The sequence below is a fragment of the Salvelinus fontinalis genome, chromosome 18 (genome assembly GCF_029448725.1).
Source record: "Salvelinus fontinalis isolate EN_2023a chromosome 18, ASM2944872v1, whole genome shotgun sequence".
In the NCBI taxonomy this organism is placed as follows: domain Eukaryota; kingdom Metazoa; phylum Chordata; class Actinopteri; order Salmoniformes; family Salmonidae; genus Salvelinus; species Salvelinus fontinalis.
The window spans coordinates 44,407,423-44,434,043 of record NC_074682.1 but is presented as its reverse complement, the minus strand read 5'-3'; positions in this window follow the sequence as shown (position 1 = coordinate 44,434,043).

Below are 26,621 nucleotides of genomic sequence, written 5' to 3'. Positions count from 1 at the left end.
ACACACTCACTGGACTATACTCACACATTCACTGAACTCTACCTACACACTCATTGGACTTTACTCACACACTCACTGGACTCTACCCACACACTCACTGGACTCTACCCACACACTCACTGGACTCTACCCACACACTCACTGGACTCTACCTACACACTCACTGGACTCTACTCACATACTCAATGGACTCTACCCACACACTCACTGGACTCTACTCACACACTCACTGGACTCTACCTACACACTCAATGGACTCTAACTACACACTCACTGGACTTTACCCACACACTCACTGGACACTACCCACACACTCACTGGACTCTACCCACACACTCACTGGACTCTACCCACACACTCACTGGACTCTACCCACACACTCACTGGACTTTACCCACACAATCACTGGACTCTACCTACACACTCACTGGACTCTACCCACACACTCACTGGACTCTACCTACACACTCAATGGACTCTACCTACACACTCATTGGACTTTACTCACACACTCACTGGACTCTACCCACACACTCACTGGACTCTACCCACACACTCACTGGACTTTACCCACACACTCACTGGACTCTACCCACACACTCACTGGACTCTACCCACACACTCACTGGACTCTACTCACACATTCACTAAACTCTACCTACACACTCATTGGACTTTACTCACACACTCACTGGACTCTACCCACACACTCACTGGACTCTACCCACACACTCACTGGACTCTACCCACACACTCACTGGACTCTACCTACACACTCACTGGACTCTACTCACATACTCAATGGACTCTACCCACACACTCACTGGACTCTACTCACACACTCACTGGACTCTACCTACACACTCAATGGACTCTACCTACACACTCACTGGACTTTACCCACACACTCACTGGACACTACCCACACACTCACTGGACTCTACCCACACACTCAATGGACTCTACCCACACACTCACTGGACTCTACCCACACACTCACTGGACTTTACCCACACAATCACTGGACTCTACCTACACACTCACTGGACTCTACCTACACACTCACTGGACTCTACCCACACACTCACTGGACTCTACCTACACACTCAATGGACTCTACCTACACACTCATTGGACTTTACTCACACACTCACTGGACTCTACCCACACACTCACTGGACTCTACCCACACACTCACTGGACTTTACCCACACACTCACTGGACTCTACCCACACACTCACTGGACTCTACCCACACACTCACTGGACTCTACCCACACACTCACTGGACTCTACTCACATTCTCACTGTACTCTACCTACACACTCACTGGACATTACCCACACACTCACTGGACTTTACCCACACACTCACTGGACTCTACCCACACACTCACTGGACTTTACCCACACACTCACTGGACTCTACCTACACACTCACTGGACTCTACCTACACACTCACTGGATTCTACCCACACACTCACTGGACTCTACTCACAAATTCACTGGACTCTACCTACACACTCATTGGACTTTACTCACACACTCACTGGATTCTACCCACACACTCACTGGACACTACCCACACACTCACTGGACTTTACCCACACACTCACTGGACTCTACCTACACACTCACTGGACTTTACCAACACACTCACTGGACTTTACCCACACACTCACTGGACTCTACCCACACACTCACTGGACTTTACCCACACACTCACTGGACTCTACCTACACACTCAATGGACTCTACCTACACACTCACTGGATTCTACCCACACACTCACTGGACTCTACTCCCACATTCACTGGACTCTACCTACACACTCACTGGACTTTACCCACACACTCACTGGACTCTACCCACACACTCACTGGACTTTACCCACACACTCACTGGACTCTACCTACACACTCACTGGACTCTACCTACACACTCACTGGATTCTACCCACACACTCACTGGACTCTACTCACACATTCACTGGACTCTACCTAAACACTCATTGGACTTTACTCACACACTCACTGGATTCTACCCACACACTCACTGGACACTACCCACACACTCACTGGACTTTACCCACACACTCACTGGACTCTACCTACACACTCACTGGACTCTACCTACACACTCACTGGACTCTACCCACACACTCACTGGACTCTACTCACACATTCACTGAACTCTACCTACACACTCACTGGACTTTACTCACACACTCACTGGACTCTACCTACACACTCACTGGACTTTACCAACACACTCACTGGACTTTACCCACACACTCACTGGACTCTACCCACACACTCACTGGACTTTACCCACACACTCACTGGACTCTACCTACACACTCAATGGACTCTACCTACACACTCACTGGATTCTACCCACACACTCACTGGACTCTACTCCCACATTCACTGGACTCTACCTACACACTCACTGGACTTTACCCACACACTCACTGGACTCTACCCACACACTCACTGGACTTTACCCACACACTCACTGGACTCTACCTGCACACTCACTGGACTCTACCCACATACTCACTGGACTTTACCCACACACTCACTGGACTCTACCCACACACTCACTGGACTTTTCCCACACACTCACTGGACTACCTACACACTCACTGGACTCTACCTACACACTCACTGGATTCTACCCACACACTCACTGGACTTTACCCACACACTCACTGGACTTTACCCACACACTCACTGGACTCTACCTACACACTAATTGGACTTTACTCACACACTCACTGGACTCTACCCACACACTCACTGGACTCTACCCACACACTCACTGGACTCTACCCACACACTCACTGGACTTCACCCACACACTCACTGGACTCTACCCACACACTCACTGGACTCTACCCACACACTCACTGGACTCTACCCACACACTCACTGGACTTTACCCACACACTCACTGGACTCTACCTAAACACTCACTGGACTCTACCTACACACTCACTGGATTCTACCCACACACTCACTGGACTCTACTCACACATTCACTGGACTCTACCTACACACTCATTGGACTTTACTCACACACTCACTGGATTCTACCCACACACTCACTGGACTCTACCCACACACTCACTGGACTTTACCCATACACTCACTGGACTCTACCTACACACTCACTGGACTATACCTACACACTCACTGAACTCTACTCAAACACTCACTGGACTCTACTCACACATTCACTGAACTCTACCTACACACTCATTGGACTTTACTCACACACTCACTGGACTCTACCCACACACTCACTGGACTCTACCCACACACTCACTGGACTCTACCCACACACTCACTGGACTCTACCTACACACTCACTGGACTCTACTCACATACTCAATGGACTCTACCCACACACTCACTGGACTCTACTCACACACTCACTGGACTCTACCTACACACTCAATGGACTCTACCTACACACTCACTGGACTTTACCCACACACTCACTGGACTTTACCCACATACTCACTGGACTCTACCTATACACTCACTGGACTCTACCCACACACTCAATGGACTTTACCCACACACTCACTGGACTCTACCCACACACTCACTGGACTCTACCTACACACTCACTGGACTCTACCCACACACTCACTGGACTTTACCCACACACTCACTGGACTCTACCTACACACTCACTGGACTCTACCTACACACTCACTGGACTCTACCCACACACTCACTGGACTGTACTCACACACTCACTGGACTCTACCTACACAATCACTGGACTCTACCTACACACTCACTGGACTCTACCCACACACTCACTGGACTCTACCTACACACTCACTGGACTCTACCTACACACTCACTTGACTCTACCCACACACTCACTGGACTCTACTCACACACTCACTGGACTCTACCTACACACTAATTGGACTTTACTCACACACTCACTAGACTCTACCCACACACTCACTGGACTCTACCCACACACTCACTGGACTCTACCCACACACTCACTGGACTTCACCCACACACTCACTGGACTCTACCCACACACTCACTGGACTCTATCCACACACTCACTGGACTCTACCCACACACTCACTGGACTCGACCCACACACTCACTGGACTCTACCCACACACTCACTGGACTTTACGCACACACTCACTGGACTCTACTCACACACTCAATGGACTCTACCCACACACTCACTGGACTCTACTCACACACTCACTGGACTATACCTACACACTCAATGGACTCTACCTACACACTCATTGGACTTTACTCACACACTCACTGGATTCTACCCACACACTCACTGGACTCTACCCACACACTCACTGGACTTTACCCATACACTCACTGGACTCTACCTACACACTCACTGGACTATACCTACACACTCACTGAACTCTACTCAAACACTCACTGGACTCTACTCACACATTCACTGAACTCTACCTACACACTCATTGGACTTTACTCACACACTCACTGGACTCTACCCACACACTCACTGGACTCTACCCACACACTCACTGGACTCTACCCACACACTCACTGGACTCTACCTACACACTCACTGGACTCTACTCACATACTCAATGGACTCTACCCACACACTCACTGGACTCTACTCACACACTCACTGGACTCTACCTACACACTCAATGGACTCTACCTACACACTCACTGGACTTTACCCACACACTCACTGGACTTTACCCACATACTCACTGGACTCTACCTATACACTCACTGGACTCTACCCACACACTCAATGGACTTTACCCACACACTCACTGGACTCTACCCACACACTCACTGGACTCTACCTACACACTCACTGGACTCTACCCACACACTCACTGGACTTTACCCACACACTCACTGGACTCTACCTACACACTCACTGGACTCTACCTACACACTCACTGGACTCTACCCACACACTCACTGGACTGTACTCACACACTCACTGGACTCTACCTACACAATCACTGGACTCTACCTACACACTCACTGGACTCTACCCACACACTCACTGGACTCTACCTACACACTCACTGGACTCTACCTACACACTCACTTGACTCTACCCACACACTCACTGGACTCTACTCACACACTCACTGGACTCTACCTACACACTAATTGGACTTTACTCACACACTCACTAGACTCTACCCACACACTCACTGGACTCTACCCACACACTCACTGGACTCTACCCACACACTCACTGGACTTCACCCACACACTCACTGGACTCTACCCACACACTCACTGGACTCTATCCACACACTCACTGGACTCTACCCACACACTCACTGGACTCGACCCACACACTCACTGGACTCTACCCACACACTCACTGGACTTTACGCACACACTCACTGGACTCTACTCACACACTCAATGGACTCTACCCACACACTCACTGGACTCTACTCACACACTCACTGGACTATACCTACACACTCAATGGACTCTACCTACACACTCACTGGACTTTACCCACAAACTCACTGGACTCTACCTACACACTCACTGGACTTTACCCACACACTCACTGGACTTTACCCACACACTCACTGGACTCTACCCACACACTCACTGGACTTTACCCACACACTCACTGGACTACCTACACACTCACTGGACTCTACCTACACACTCACTGGATTCTACCCACACACTCACTGGACTTTACCCACACACTCACTGGACTACCTACACACTCACTGGACTCTACCTACACACTCACTGGATTCTACCCACACACTCACTGGACTCTACTCACACACTCACTGGACTCTACCCACACACTCACTGGACTCTACCCACACACTCACTGGACTCTACCCACACACTCACTGGACTTCACCCACACACTCACTGGACTCTACCCACACACTCACTGGACTCTACCCACACACTCACTGGACTCTACCCACACACTCACTGGACTCGACCCACACACTCACTGGACTCTACCCACACACTCACTGGACTTTACGCACACACTCACTGGACTCTACCTACACACTCACTGGACTCTACTCACACACTCACTGGACTCTACCCACACACTCACTGGACTTTACCCACACACTCACTGGACTCTACCTACACACTCACTGGACTCTACCTACACACTCACTGGACTCTACCCACACACTCACTGGACTGTACTCACACACTCACTGGACTCTACCTACACAATCACTGGACTCTACCTACACACTCACTGGACTCTACCCACACACTCACTGGACTCTACCTACACACTCACTGGACTCTACCTACACACTCACTTGACTCTACCCACACACTCACTGGACTCTACTCACACACTCACTGGACTCTACCTACACACTAATTGGACTTTACTCACACACTCACTAGACTCTACCCACACACTCACTGGACTCTACCCACACACTCACTGGACTCTACCCACACACTCACTGGACTTCACCCACACACTCACTGGACTCTACCCACACACTCACTGGACTCTATCCACACACTCACTGGACTCTACCCACACACTCACTGGACTCGACCCACACACTCACTGGACTCTACCCACACACTCACTGGACTTTACGCACACACTCACTGGACTCTACTCACACACTCAATGGACTCTACCCACACACTCACTGGACTCTACTCACACACTCACTGGACTATACCTACACACTCAATGGACTCTACCTACACACTCATTGGACTTTACTCACACACTCACTGGATTCTACCCACACACTCACTGGACTCTACCCACACACTCACTGGACTTTACCCATACACTCACTGGACTCTACCTACACACTCACTGGACTATACCTACACACTCACTGAACTCTACTCAAACACTCACTGGACTCTACTCACACATTCACTGAACTCTACCTACACACTCATTGGACTTTACTCACACACTCACTGGACTCTACCCACACACTCACTGGACTCTACCCACACACTCACTGGACTCTACCCACACACTCACTGGACTCTACCTACACACTCACTGGACTCTACTCACATACTCAATGGACTCTACCCACACACTCACTGGACTCTACTCACACACTCACTGGACTCTACCTACACACTCAATGGACTCTACCTACACACTCACTGGACTTTACCCACACACTCACTGGACTTTACCCACATACTCACTGGACTCTACCTATACACTCACTGGACTCTACCCACACACTCAATGGACTTTACCCACACACTCACTGGACTCTACCCACACACTCACTGGACTCTACCTACACACTCACTGGACTCTACCCACACACTCACTGGACTTTACCCACACACTCACTGGACTCTACCTACACACTCACTGGACTCTACCTACACACTCACTGGACTCTACCCACACACTCACTGGACTGTACTCACACACTCACTGGACTCTACCTACACAATCACTGGACTCTACCTACACACTCACTGGACTCTACCCACACACTCACTGGACTCTACCTACACACTCACTGGACTCTACCTACACACTCACTTGACTCTACCCACACACTCACTGGACTCTACTCACACACTCACTGGACTCTACCTACACACTAATTGGACTTTACTCACACACTCACTAGACTCTACCCACACACTCACTGGACTCTACCCACACACTCACTGGACTCTACCCACACACTCACTGGACTTCACCCACACACTCACTGGACTCTACCCACACACTCACTGGACTCTATCCACACACTCACTGGACTCTACCCACACACTCACTGGACTCGACCCACACACTCACTGGACTCTACCCACACACTCACTGGACTTTACGCACACACTCACTGGACTCTACTCACACACTCAATGGACTCTACCCACACACTCACTGGACTCTACTCACACACTCACTGGACTATACCTACACACTCAATGGACTCTACCTACACACTCACTGGACTTTACCCACAAACTCACTGGACTCTACCTACACACTCACTGGACTTTACCCACACACTCACTGGACTTTACCCACACACTCACTGGACTCTACCCACACACTCACTGGACTTTACCCACACACTCACTGGACTACCTACACACTCACTGGACTCTACCTACACACTCACTGGATTCTACCCACACACTCACTGGACTTTACCCACACACTCACTGGACTACCTACACACTCACTGGACTCTACCTACACACTCACTGGATTCTACCCACACACTCACTGGACTCTACTCACACACTCACTGGACTCTACCCACACACTCACTGGACTCTACCCACACACTCACTGGACTCTACCCACACACTCACTGGACTTCACCCACACACTCACTGGACTCTACCCACACACTCACTGGACTCTACCCACACACTCACTGGACTCTACCCACACACTCACTGGACTCGACCCACACACTCACTGGACTCTACCCACACACTCACTGGACTTTACGCACACACTCACTGGACTCTACCTACACACTCACTGGACTCTACTCACACACTCAATGGACTCTACCCACACACTCACTGGACTATACCTACACACTCAATGGACTCTACCTACACACTCACTGGACTTTACCCACACACTCACTGGACTCTACCTACACACTCACTGGACTTTACCAACACACTCACTGGACTTTACCCACACACTCACTGGATTCTACCCACACACTCACTGGACTTTACCCACACACTCACTGGACTCTACCTACACACTCAATGGACTCTACCTACACACTCACTGGATTCTACCCACACACTCACTGGACTCTACTCCCACATTCACTGGACTCTACCTACACACTCACTGGACTTTACCCACACACTCACTGGACTCTACCCACACACTCACTGGACTTTACCCACACACTCACTGGACTCTACCTACACACTCACTGGACTCTACCTACACACTCACTGGATTCTACCCACACACTCACTGGACTCTACTCACACATTCACTGGACTCTACCTAAACACTCATTGGACTTTACCCACACACTCACTGGACTTTACGCACACACTCACTGGACTCTACCTACACACTCACTGGACTCTACTCACACACTCAATGGACTCTACCCACACACTCACTGGACTATACCTACACACTCAATGGACTCTACCTACACACTCACTGGACTTTACCCACACACTCACTGGACTCTACCTACACACTCACTGGACTTTACCAACACACTCACTGGACTTTACCCACACACTCACTGGACTCTACCCACACACTCACTGGACTTTACCCACACACTCACTGGACTCTACCTACACACTCAATGGACTCTACCTACACACTCACTGGATTCTACCCACACACTCACTGGACTCTACTCCCACATTCACTGGACTCTACCTACACACTCATTGGACTTTACCCACACACTCACTGGACTCTACCCACACACTCACTGGACTTTACCCACACACTCACTGGACTCTACCTACACACTCACTGGACTCTACCTACACACTCACTGGATTCTACCCACACACTCACTGGACTCTACTCACACATTCACTGGACTCTACCTAAACACTCATTGGACTTTACTCACACACTCACTGGATTCTACCCACACACTCACTGGACACTACCCACACACTCACTGGACTTTACCCACACACTCACTGGACTCTACCTACACACTCACTGGACTCTACCTACACACTCACTGGACTCTACCCACACACTCACTGGACTCTACTCACACATTCACTGAACTCTACCTACACACTCACTGGACTTTACTCACACACTCACTGGACTCTACCTACACACTCACTGGACTTTACCAACACACTCACTGGACTTTACCCACACACTCACTGGACTCTACCCACACACTCACTGGACTTTACCCACACACTCACTGGACTCTACCTACACACTCAATGGACTTTACCTACACACTCATTGGACTTTACTCACACACTCACTGGATTCTACCCACACACTCACTGGACACTACCCACACACTCACTGGACTTTACCCACACACTCACTGGACTCTACCTACACACTCACTGGACTCTACCTACACACTCACTGGACTCTACCCACACACTCACTGGACTATACTCACACATTCACTGAACTCTACCTACACACTCATTGGACTTTACTCACACACTCACTGGACTCTACCCACACACTCACTGGACTCTACCCACACACTCACTGGACTCTACCCACACACTCACTGGACTCTACCTACACACTCACTGGACTCTACTCACATACTCAATGGACTCTACCCACACACCCACTGGACTCTACTCACACACTCACTGGACTCTACCTACACACTCAATGGACTCTAACTACACACTCACTGGACTTTACCCACACACTCACTGGACACTACCCACACACTCACTGGACTCTACCCACACACTCACTGGACTCTACCCACACACTCACTGGACTCTACCCACACACTCACTGGACTTTACCCACACAATCACTGGACTCTACCTACACACTCACTGGACTCTACCCACACACTCACTGGACTCTACCTACACACTCAATGGACTCTACCTACACACTCATTGGACTTTACTCACACACTCACTGGACTCTACCCACACACTCACTGGACTCTACCCACACACTCACTGGACTTTACCCACACACTCACTGGACTCTACCCACACACTCACTGGACTCTACCCACACACTCACTGGACTCTACTCACACATTCACTAAACTCTACCTACACACTCATTGGACTTTACTCACACACTCACTGGACTCTACCCACACACTCACTGGACTCTACCCACACACTCACTGGACTCTACCCACACACTCACTGGACTCTACCTACACACTCACTGGACTCTACTCACATACTCAATGGACTCTACCCACACACTCACTGGACTCTACTCACACACTCACTGGACTCTACCTACACACTCAATGGACTCTACCTACACACTCACTGGACTTTACCCACACACTCACTGGACACTACCCACACACTCACTGGACTCTACCCACACACTCACTGGACTCTACCCACACACTCACTGGACTCTACCCACACACTCACTGGACTTTACCCACACAATCACTGGACTCTACCTACACACTCACTGGACTCTACCCACACACTCACTGGACTCTACCTACACACTCAATGGACTCTACCTACACACTCATTGGACTTTACTCACACACTCACTGGACTCTACCCACACACTCACTGGACTCTACCCACACACTCACTGGACTTTACCCACACACTCACTGGACTCTACCCACACACTCACTGGACTCTACCCACACACTCACTGGACTCTACCCACACACTCACTGGACTCTACTCACATTCTCACTGTACTCTACCTACACACTCACTGGACATTACCCACACACTCACTGGACTTTACCCACACACTCACTGGACTCTACCCACACACTCACTGGACTTTACCCACACACTCACTGGACTCTACCTACACACTCACTGGACTCTACCTACACACTCACTGGATTCTACCCACACACTCACTGGACTCTACTCACAAATTCACTGGACTCTACCTACACACTCATTGGACTTTACTCACACACTCACTGGATTCTACCCACACACTCACTGGACACTACCCACACACTCACTGGACTTTACCCACACACTCACTGGACTCTACCTACACACTCACTGGACTTTACCAACACACTCACTGGACTTTACCCACACACTCACTGGACTCTACCCACACACTCACTGGACTTTACCCACACACTCACTGGACTCTACCTACACACTCACTGGACTCTACCTACACACTCACTGGATTCTACCCACACACTCACTGGACTCTACTCACACATTCACTGGACTCTACCTAAACACTCATTGGACTTTACTCACACACTCACTGGATTCTACCCACACACTCACTGGACACTACCCACACACTCACTGGACTTTACCCACACACTCACTGGACTCTACCTACACACTCACTGGACTCTACCTACACACTCACTGGACTCTACCCACACACTCACTGGACTCTACTCACACATTCACTGAACTCTACCTACACACTCACTGGACTTTACTCACACACTCACTGGACTCTACCTACACACTCACTGGACTCTACCCACACACTCACTGGACTCTACCCACACACTCACTGGACTCTACCCACACACTCACTGGACTTTACCCACACAATCACTGGACTCTACCTACACACTCACTGGACTCTACCCACACACTCACTGGACTCTACCTACACACTCAATGGACTCTACCTACACACTCATTGGACTTTACTCACACACTCACTGGACTCTACCCACACACTCACTGGACTCTACCCACACACTCACTGGACTTTACCCACACACTCACTGGACTCTACCCACACACTCACTGGACTCTACCCACACACTCACTGGACTCTACTCACACATTCACTAAACTCTACCTACACACTCATTGGACTTTACTCACACACTCACTGGACTCTACCCACACACTCACTGGACTCTACCCACACACTCACTGGACTCTACCCACACACTCACTGGACTCTACCTACACACTCACTGGACTCTACTCACATACTCAATGGACTCTACCCACACACTCACTGGACTCTACTCACACACTCACTGGACTCTACCTACACACTCAATGGACTCTACCTACACACTCACTGGACTTTACCCACACACTCACTGGACACTACCCACACACTCACTGGACTCTACCCACACACTCACTGGACTCTACCCACACACTCACTGGACTCTACCCACACACTCACTGGACTTTACCCACACAATCACTGGACTCTACCTACACACTCACTGGACTCTACCCACACACTCACTGGACTCTACCTACACACTCAATGGACTCTACCTACACACTCATTGGACTTTACTCACACACTCACTGGACTCTACCCACACACTCACTGGACTCTACCCACACACTCACTGGACTTTACCCACACACTCACTGGACTCTACCCACACACTCACTGGACTCTACCCACACACTCACTGGACTCTACCCACACACTCACTGGACTCTACTCACATTCTCACTGTACTCTACCTACACACTCACTGGACATTACCCACACACTCACTGGACTTTACCCACACACTCACTGGACTCTACCCACACACTCACTGGACTTTACCCACACACTCACTGGACTCTACCTACACACTCACTGGACTCTACCTACACACTCACTGGATTCTACCCACACACTCACTGGACTCTACTCACAAATTCACTGGACTCTACCTACACACTCATTGGACTTTACTCACACACTCACTGGATTCTACCCACACACTCACTGGACACTACCCACACACTCACTGGACTTTACCCACACACTCACTGGACTCTACCTACACACTCACTGGACTTTACCAACACACTCACTGGACTTTACCCACACACTCACTGGACTCTACCCACACACTCACTGGACTTTACCCACACACTCACTGGACTCTACCTACACACTCACTGGACTCTACCTACACACTCACTGGATTCTACCCACACACTCACTGGACTCTACTCACACATTCACTGGACTCTACCTAAACACTCATTGGACTTTACTCACACACTCACTGGATTCTACCCACACACTCACTGGACACTACCCACACACTCACTGGACTTTACCCACACACTCACTGGACTCTACCTACACACTCACTGGACTCTACCTACACACTCACTGGACTCTACCCACACACTCACTGGACTCTACTCACACATTCACTGAACTCTACCTACACACTCACTGGACTTTACTCACACACTCACTGGACTCTACCTACACACTCACTGGACTTTACCAACACACTCACTGGACTTTACCCACACACTCACTGGACTCTACCCACACACTCACTGGACTTTACCCACACACTCACTGGACTCTACCTACACACTCAATGGACTCTACCTACACACTCACTGGATTCTACCCACACACTCACTGGACTTTACCCACACACTCACTGGACTCTACCTACACACTCACTGGACTCTACCTACACACTCACTGGATTCTACCCACACACTCACTGGACTCTACTCACACATTCACTGGACTCTACCTACACACTCATTGGACTTTACTCACACACTCACTGGATTCTACCCACACACTCACTGGACACTACCCACACACTCACTGGACTTTACCCACACACTCACTGGACTCTACCTACACACTCACTGGACTCTACCTACACACTCACTGGACTCTACCCACACACTCACTGGACTATACTCACACATTCACTGAACTCTACCTACACACTCATTGGACTTTACTCACACACTCACTGGACTCTACCCACACACTCACTGGACTCTACCCACACACTCACTGGACTCTACCCACACACTCACTGGACTCTACCTACACACTCACTGGACTCTACTCACATACTCAATGGACTCTACCCACACACTCACTGGACTCTACTCACACACTCACTGGACTCTACCTACACACTCAATGGACTCTACCTACACACTCACTGGACTTTACCCACACACTCACTGGACACTACCCACACACTCACTGGACTCTACCCACACACTCACTGGACTCTACCCACACACTCACTGGACTCTACCCACACACTCACTGGACTTTACCCACACAATCACTGGACTCTACCTACACACTCACTGGACTCTACCCACACACTCACTGGACTCTACCTACACACTCAATGGACTCTACCTACACACTCATTGGACTTTACTCACACACTCACTGGACTCTACCCACACACTCACTGGACTCTACCCACACACTCACTGGACTTTACCCACACGCTCACTGGACTCTACCCACACACTCACTGGACTCTACCCACACACTCACTGGACTCTACTCACACATTCACTAAACTCTACCTACACACTCATTGGACTTTACTCACACACTCACTGGACTCTACCCACACACTCACTGGACTCTACCCACACACTCACTGGACTCTACCCACACACTCACTGGACTCTACCTACACACTCACTGGACTCTACTCACATACTCAATGGACTCTACCCACACACTCACTGGACTCTACTCACACACTCACTGGACTCTACCTACACACTCAATGGACTCTACCTACACACTCACTGGACTTTACCCACACACTCACTGGACACTACCCACACACTCACTGGACTCTACCCACACACTCACTGGACTCTACCCACACACTCACTGGCCTATACCCACACACTCACTGGACTTTACCCACACAATCACTGGACTCTACCTACACACTCACTGGACTCTACCCACACACTCACTGGACTCTACCTACACACTCAATGGACTCTACCTACACACTCATTGGACTTTACTCACACACTCACTGGACTCTACCCACACACTCACTGGACTCTACCCACACACTCACTGGACTTTACCCACACACTCACTGGACTCTACCCACACACTCACTGGACTCTACCCACACACTCACTGGACTCTACCCACACACTCACTGGACTCTACTCACATTCTCACTGTACTCTACCTACACACTCACTGGACATTACCCACACACTCACTGGACTTTACCCACACACTCACTGGACTCTACCCACACACTCACTGGACTTTACCCACACACTCACTGGACTCTACCTACACACTCACTGGACTCTACCTACACACTCACTGGATTCTACCCACACACTCACTGGACTCTACTCACAAATTCACTGGACTCTACCTACACACTCATTGGACTTTACTCACACACTCACTGGATTCTACCCACACACTCACTGGACACTACCCACACACTCACTGGACTTTACCCACACACTCACTGGACTCTACCTACACACTCACTGGACTCTACCTACACACTCACTGGACTCTACCCACACACTCACTGGACTCTACTCACACATTCACTGAACTCTACCTACACACTCATTGGACTTTACTCACACACTCACTGGACTCTACCCACACACTCACTGGACTCTACCCACACACTCACTGGACTCTACCCACACACTCACTGGACTCTACCTACACACTCACTGGACTCTACTCACATACTCAATGGACTCTACCAACACACTCACTGGACTCTACTCACACACTCACTGGACTCTACCTACACACTCAATGGACTCTACCTACACACTCACTGGACTTTACCCACACACTCACTGGACTTTACCCACACACTCACTGGACTCTACCTACACACTCACTGGACTTTACCCACACACTCACTGGACACTACCCACACACTCACTGGATTCTACCCACACACTCACTGGACTCTACCCACACACTCACTGGACTCTACCCACACACTCACTGGACTTTACCCACACAATCACTGGACTCTACCTACACACTCAATGGACTCTACCTACACACTCATTGGACTTTACTCACACACTCACTGGACATCACCCACACACTCACTGGACTCTACCCACACACTCACTGGACTCTACCCACACACTCACTGGACTCTACCCACACATTCACTGGACTTTACCCACAAACTCACTGGACTCTACCTACACACTCACTGGACTCTACCTACACACTCACTGGATTCTACCCACACACTCACTGGACTCTACTCACACATTCACTGGACTCTACCTACACACTCATTGGACTTTACTCACACACTCACTGGATTCTACCCACACACTCACTGGACTCTACCCACACACTCACTGGACTTTACCCACACACTCACTGGACTCTACCTACACACTCACTGGACTCTACCTACACACTCACTGGACTCTACTCACACACTCACTGGACTCTACTCACACATTCACTGAACTCTACCTACACACTCACTGGACTTTACCCACACACTCACTGGACTCTACCCACACACTCACTGGACTTTACCCACACACTCACTGGACTCTACCTACACACTCAATGGACTCTACCTACACACTCACTGGATTCTACCCACACACTCACTGGACTCTACTCCCACATTCACTGGACTCTACCTACACACTCACTGGACTTTACCCACACACTCACTGGACTCTACCTACACACTCACTGGACTTTACCCACACACTCACTGGACTCTACCTACACACTCACTGGACTCTACCTACACACTCACTGGATTCTACCCACACACTCACTGGACTCTACTCACACATTCACTGGACTCTACCTACACACTCATTGGACTTTACTCACACACTCACTGGATTCTACCCACACACTCACTGGACACTACCCACACACTCACTGGACTTTACCCACACACTCACTGGACTCTACCTACACACTCACTGGACACTACCTACACACTCACTGGACTCTACCCACACACTCACTGGACTCTACTCACACATTCACTGAACTCTACCTACACACTCATTGGACTTTACTCACACACTCACTGGACTCTACCTACACACTCACTGGACTTTACCAACACACTCACTGGACTTTACCCACACACTCACTGGACTCTACCCACACACTCACTGGACTTTACCCACACACTCACTGGACTCTACCTACACACTCAATGGACTCTACCTACACACTCACTGGATTCTACCCACACACTCACTGGACTCTACTCCCACATTCACTGGACTCTACCTACACACTCACTGGACTTTACCCACACACTCACTGGACTCTACCCACACACTCACTGGAATTTACCCACACACTGACTGGACTCTACCTACACACTCACTTGACTCTACCTACACACTCACTGGATTCTACCCACACACTCACTGGACTCTACTCACACATTCACTGGACTCTACCTACACACTCATTGGACTTTACTCACACACTCACTGGATTCTACCCACACACTCACTGGACACTACCCACACACTCACTGGACTTTACCCACACACTCACTGGACTCTACCTACACACTCACTGGACTCTACCTACACACTCACTGGACTCTACCCACACACTCACTGGACTCTACTCACACATTCACTGAACTCTACCTACACACTCATTGGACTTTACTCACACACTCACTGGACTCTACCCACACACTCACTGGACTCTACCCACACACTCACTGGACTCTACCCACACACTCACTGGACTCTACCTACACACTCACTGGACTCTACTCACATACTCAATGGACTCTACCCACACACTCACTGGACTCTACTCACACACTCACTGGACTCTACCTACACACTCAATGGACTCTACCTACACACTCACTGGACTTTACCCACACACTCACTGGACTTTACCCACACACTCACTGGACTCTACCTACACACTCACTGGACTTTATCCACACACTCACTGGACACTACCCACACACTCACTGGATTCTACCCACACACTCACTGGACTCTACCCACACACTCACTGGACTCTACCCACACACTCACTGGACTTTACCCACACAATCACTGGACTCTACCTACACACTCAATGGACTCTACCTACACACTCATTGGACTTTACTCACACACTCACTGGACATCACCCACACACTCACTGGACTCTACCCACACACTCACTGGACTCTACCCACACACTCACTGGACTCTACCCACACATTCACTGGACTTTACCCACAAACTCACTGGACTCTACCTACACACTCACTGGACTCTACCTACACACTCACTGGATTCTACCCACACACTCACTGGACTCTACTCACACATTCACTGGACTCTACCTACACACTCATTGGACTTTACTCACACACTCACTGGATTCTACCCACACACTCACTGGACTCTACCCACACACTCACTGGACTTTACCCACACACTCACTGGACTCTACCTACACACTCACTGGACTCTACCTACACACTCACTGGACTCTACTCACACACTCACTGGACTCTACTCACACATTCACTGAACTCTACCTACACACTCACTGGACTTTACCCACACACTCACTGGACTCTACCCACACACTCACTGGACTTTACCCACACACTCACTGGACTCTACCTACACACTCAATGGACTCTACCTACACACTCACTGGATTCTACCCACACACTCACTGGACTCTACTCCCACATTCACTGGACTCTACCTACACACTCACTGGACTTTACCCACACACTCACTGGACTCTACCTACACACTCACTGGACTTTACCCACACACTCACTGGACTCTACCTACACACTCACTGGACTCTACCTACACACTCACTGGATTCTACCCACACACTCACTGGACTCTACTCACACATTCACTGGACTCTACCTACACACTCATTGGACTTTACTCACACACTCACTGGATTCTACCCACACACTCACTGGACACTACCCACACACTCACTGGACTTTACCCACACACTCACTGGACTCTACCTACACACTCACTGGACTCTACCTACACACTCACTGGACTCTACCTACACACTCACTGGACTCTACTCACACATTCACTGAACTCTACCTACACACTCATTGGACTTTACTCACACACTCACTGGACTCTACCTACACACTCACTGGACTTTACCAACACACTCACTGGACTTTACCCACACACTCACTGGACTCTACCCACACACTCACTGGACTTTACCCACACACTCACTGGACTCTACCTACACACTCAATGGACTCTACCTACACACTCACTGGATTCTACCCACACACTCACTGGACTCTACTCCCACATTCACTGGACTCTACCTACACACTCACTGGACTTTACCCACACACTCACTGGACTCTACCCACACACTCACTGGAATTTACCCACACACTGACTGGACTCTACCTACACACTCACTTGACTCTACCTACACACTCACTGGATTCTATCCACACACTCACTGGACTCTACTCACACATTCACTGGACTCTACCTACACACTCATTGGACTTTACTCACACACTCACTGGATTCTACCCACACACTCACTGGACACTACCCACACACTCACTGGACTTTACCCACACACTCACTGGACTCTACCTACACACTCACTGGACTCTACCTACACACTCACTGGACTCTACCCACACACTCACTGGACTCTACTCACACATTCACTGAACTCTACCTACACACTCATTGGACTTTACTCACACACTCACTGGACTCTACCCACACACTCACTGGACTCTACCCACACACTCACTGGACTCTACCCACACACTCACTGGACTCTACCTACACACTCACTGGACTCTACTCACATACTCAATGGACTCTACCCACACACTCACTGGACTCTACTCACACACTCACTGGACTCTAACTACACACTCACTGGACTTTACCTACACACTCACTGGACTTTACCCACACACTCACTGGACACTACCCACACACTCACTGGACTCTACCCACACACTCACTGGACTCTACCGACACACTCACTGGACTCTACCCACACACTCACTGGACTTTACCCACACAATCACTGGACTCTACCTACACACTCACTGGACTCTACCCACACACTCACTGGACTCTACCTACACACTCAATGGACTCTACCTACACACTCATTGGACTTTACTCACACACTCACTGGACTTTACCCACACACTCACTGGACTCTACCTACACACTCACTGGACTCTACCTACACACTCACTGGATTCTACCCACACACTCACTGGACTCTACTCACACATTCACTGGACTCTACCTACACACTCATTGGACTTTACTCACACACTCACTGGATTCTACCCACACACTCACTGGACACTACCCACACACTCACTGGACTTTACCCACACACTCACTGGACTCTACCTACACACTCACTGGACTCTACCTACACACTCACTGGACTCTACCCACACACTCACTGGACTCTACTCACACATTCACTGAACTGTACCTACACACTCATTGGACTTTACTCACACACTCACTGGACTCTACCTACACACTCACTGGACTTTACCAACACACTCACTGGACTTTACCCACACACTCACTGGACTCTACCCACACACTCACTGGACTTTACCCACACACTCACTGGACTCTACCTACACACTCAATGGACTCTACCTACACACTCACTGGATTCTACCCACACACTCACTGGACTCTACTCCCACATTCACTGGACTCTACCTACACACTCACTGGACTTTACCCACACACTCACTGGACTCTACCCACACACTCACTGGAATTTACCCACACACTCACTGGACTCTACCTACACACTCACTGGACTCTACCTACACAATCACTGGATTCTACCCACACACTCACTGGACTCTACTCACACATTCACTGGACTCTACCTACACACTCATTGGACTTTACTCACACACTCACTGGATTCTACCCACACACTCACTGGACACTACCCACACACTCACTGGACTTTACCCACACACTCACTGGACTCTACCTACACACTCACTGGACTCTACCTACACACTCACTGGACTCTACCCACACACTCACTGGACTCTACTCACACATTCACTGAACTCTACCTACACACTCATTGGACTTTACTCACACACTCACTGGACTCTACCCACACACTCACTGGACTCTACCCACACACTCACTGGACTCTACCCACACACTCACTGGACTCTACCTACACACTCACTGGACTCTACTCACATACTCAATGGACTCTACCCACACACTCACTGGACTCTACTCACACACTCACTGGACTCTAACTACACACTCAATGGACTCTACCTACACACTCACTGGACTTTACCCACACACTCACTGGACACTACCCACACACTCACTGGACTCTACCCACACACTCACTGGACTCTACCCACACACTCACTGGACTCTACCCACACACTCACTGGACTTTACCCACACAATCACTGGACTCTACCTACACACTCACTGGACTCTACCCACACACTCACTGGACTCTACCTACACACTCAATGGACTCTACCTACACACTCATTGGACTTTACTCACACACTCACTGGACATCACCCACACACTCACTGGACTCTACCCACACACTCACTGGACTCTACCCACACACTCACTGGACTCTACCCACACACTCACTGGACATTACCCACAAACTCACTGGACTCTACCTACACACTCACTGGACTTTACCCACACAATCACTGGACTCTACCTACACACTCACTGGACTCTACCCACACACTCACTGGACTCTACCTACACACTCAATGGACTCTACCTACACACTCATTGGACTTTACTCACACACTCACTGGACATCACCCACACACTCACTGGACTCTACCCACACACTCACTGGACTCTACCCACACACTCACTGGACTCTACCCACACACTCACTGGACATTACCCACAAACTCACTGGACTCTACCTACACACTCACTGGACTTTACCCACACAATCACTGGACTCTACCTACACACTCACTGGACTCTACTCACACACTCACTGGACTCTACCTACACACTCAATGGACTCTACCTACACACTCATTGGACTTTACTCACACACTCACTGGACTCTACCCACACACTCACTGGACTCTACCCACACACTCACTGGACTTTACCCACACACTCACTGGACTCTACCCACACACTCACTGGACTCTACCCACACACTCACTGGACTCTACTCACACATTCACTAAACTCTACCTACACACTCATTGGACTTTACTCACACACTCACTGGACTCTACCCACACACTCACTGGACTCTACCCACACACTCACTGGACTCTACCCACACACTCACTGGACTCTACCTACACACTCACTGGACTCTACTCACATACTCAATGGACTCTACCCACACACTCACTGGACTCTACTCACACACTCACTGGACTCTACCTACACACTCAATGGACTCTACCTACACACTCACTGGACTTTACCCACACACTCACTGGACACTACCCACACACTCACTGGACTCTACCCACACACTCACTGGACTCTACCCACACACTCACTGGACTCTACCCACACACTCACTGGACTTTACCCACACAATCACTGGACTCTACCTACACACTCACTGGACTCTACCCACACACTCACTGGACTCTACCTACACACTCAATGGACTCTACCTACACACTCATTGGACTTTACTCACACACTCACTGGACTCTACCCACACACTCACTGGACTCTACCCACACACTCACTGGACTTTACCCACACACTCACTGGACTCTACCCACACACTCACTGGACTCTACCCACACACTCACTGGACTCTACCCACACACTCACTGGACTCTACTCACATTCTCACTGTACTCTACCTACACACTCACTGGACATTACCCACACACTCACTGGACTTTACCCACACACTCACTGGACTCTACCCACACACTCACTGGACTTTACCCACACACTCACTGGACTCTACCTACACACTCACTGGATTCTACCCACACACTCACTGGACTCTACTCACAAATTCACTGGACTCTACCTACACACTCATTGGACTTTACTCACACACTCACTGGATTCTACCCACACACTCACTGGACACTACCCACACACTCACTGGACTTTACCCACACACTCACTGGACTCTACCTACACACTCACTGGACTCTACCTACACACTCACTGGACTCTACCCACACACTCACTGGACTCTACTCACACATTCACTGAACTCTACCTACACACTCATTGGACTTTACTCACACACTCACTGGACTCTACCCACACACTCACTGGACTCTACCCACACACTCACTGGACTCTACCCACACACTCACTGGACTCTACCTACACACTCACTGGACTCTACTCACATACTCAATGGACTCTACCAACACACTCACTGGACTCTACTCACACACTCACTGGACTCTACCTACACACTCAATGGACTCTACCTACACACTCACTGGACTTTACCCACACACTCACTGGACTTTACCCACACACTCACTGGACTCTACCTACACACTCACTGGACTTTACCCACACACTCACTGGACACTACCCACACACTCACTGGATTCTACCCACACACTCACTGGACTCTACCCACACACTCACTGGACTCTACCCACACACTCACTGGACTTTACCCACACAATCACTGGACTCTACCTACACACTCAATGGACTCTACCTACACACTCATTGGACTTTACTCACACACTCACTGGACATCACCCACACACTCACTGGACTCTACCCACACACTCACTGGACTCTACCCACACACTCACTGGACTCTACCCACACACTCACTGGACTTTACCCACAAACTCACTGGACTCTACCTACACACTCACTGGACTTTACCCACAAACTCACTGGACTCTACCTACACACTCACTGGACTCTACCTACACACTCACTGGATTCTACCCACACACTCACTGGACTCTACTCACACATTCACTGGACTCTACCTACACACTCATTGGACTTTACTCACACACTCACTGGATTCTACCCACACACTCACTGGACTCTACCCACACACTCACTGGACTTTACCCACACACTCACTGGACTCTACCTACACACTCACTGGACTCTACCTACACACTCACTGGACTCTACTCACACACTCACTGGACTCTACTCACACATTCACTGAACTCTACCTACACACTCACTGGACTTTACCCACACACTCACTGGACTCTACCCACACACTCACTGGACTTTACCCACACACTCACTGGACTCTACCTACACACTCAATGGACTCTACCTACACACTCACTGGATTCTACCCACACACTCACTGGACTCTACTCCCACATTCACTGGACTCTACCTACACACTCACTGGACTTTACCCACACACTCACTGGACTCTACCTACACACTCACTGGACTTTACCCACACACTCACTGGACTCTACCTACACACTCACTGGACTCTACCTACACACTCACTGGATTCTACCCACACACTCACTGGACTCTACTCACACATTCACTGGACTCTACCTACACACTCATTGGACTTTACTCACACACTCACTGGATTCTACCCACACACTCACTGGACACTACCCACACACTCACTGGACTTTACCCACACACTCACTGGACTCTACCTACACACTCACTGGACTCTACCTACACACTCACTGGACTCTACCCACACACTCACTGGACTCTACTCACACATTCACTGAACTCTACCTACACACTCATTGGACTTTACTCACACACTCACTGGACTCTACCTACACACTCACTGGACTTTACCAACACACTCACTGGACTTTACCCACACACTCACTGGACTCTACCCACACACTCACTGGACTTTACCCACACACTCACTGGACTCTACCTACACACTCAATGGACTCTACCTACACACTCACTGGATTCTACCCACACACTCACTGGACTCTACTCCCACATTCACTGGACTCTACCTACACACTCACTGGACTTTACCCACACACTCACTGGACTCTACCCACACACTCACTGGAATTTACCCACACACTCACTGGACTCTACCTACACACTCACTGGACTCTACCTACACACTCACTGGATTCTACCCACACACTCACTGGACTCTACTCACACATTCACTGGACTCTACCTACACACTCATTGGACTTTACTCACACACTCACTGGATTCTACCCACACACTCACTGGACACTACCAACACACTCACTGGACTCTACTCACATACTCAATGGACTCTACCCACACACTCACTGGACTCTACTCACACACTCACTGGACTCTAACTACACACTCAATGGACTCTACCTACACACTCACTGGACTTTACCCACACACTCACTGGACACTACCCACACACTCACTGGACTCTACCCACACACTCACTGGACTCTACCCACACACTCACTGGACTCTACCCACACACTCACTGGACTTTACCCACACAATCACTGGACTCTACCTACACACTCACTGGACTCTACCCACACACTCACTGGACTCTACCTACACACTCAATGGACTCTACCTACACACTCATTGGACTTTACTCACACACTCACTGGACTTTACCCACACACTCACTGGACTCTACCTACACACTCACTGGACTCTACCTACACACTCACTGGATTCTACCCACACACTCACTGGACTCTACTCACACATTCACTGGACTCTACCTACACACTCATTGGACTTTACTCACACACTCACTGGATTCTACCCACACACTCACTGGACACTACCCACACACTCACTGGACTTTACCCACACACTCACTGGACTCTACCTACACACTCACTGGACTCTACCTACACACTCACTGGACTCTACCCACACACTCACTGGACTCTACTCACACATTCACTGAACTGTACCTACACACTCATTGGACTTTACTCACACACTCACTGGACTCTACCTACACACTCACTGGACTTTACCAACACACTCACTGGACTTTACCCACACACTCACTGGACTCTACCCACACACTCACTGGACTTTACCCACACACTCACTGGACTCTACCTACACACTCAATGGACTCTACCTACACACTCACTGGATTCTACCCACACACTCACT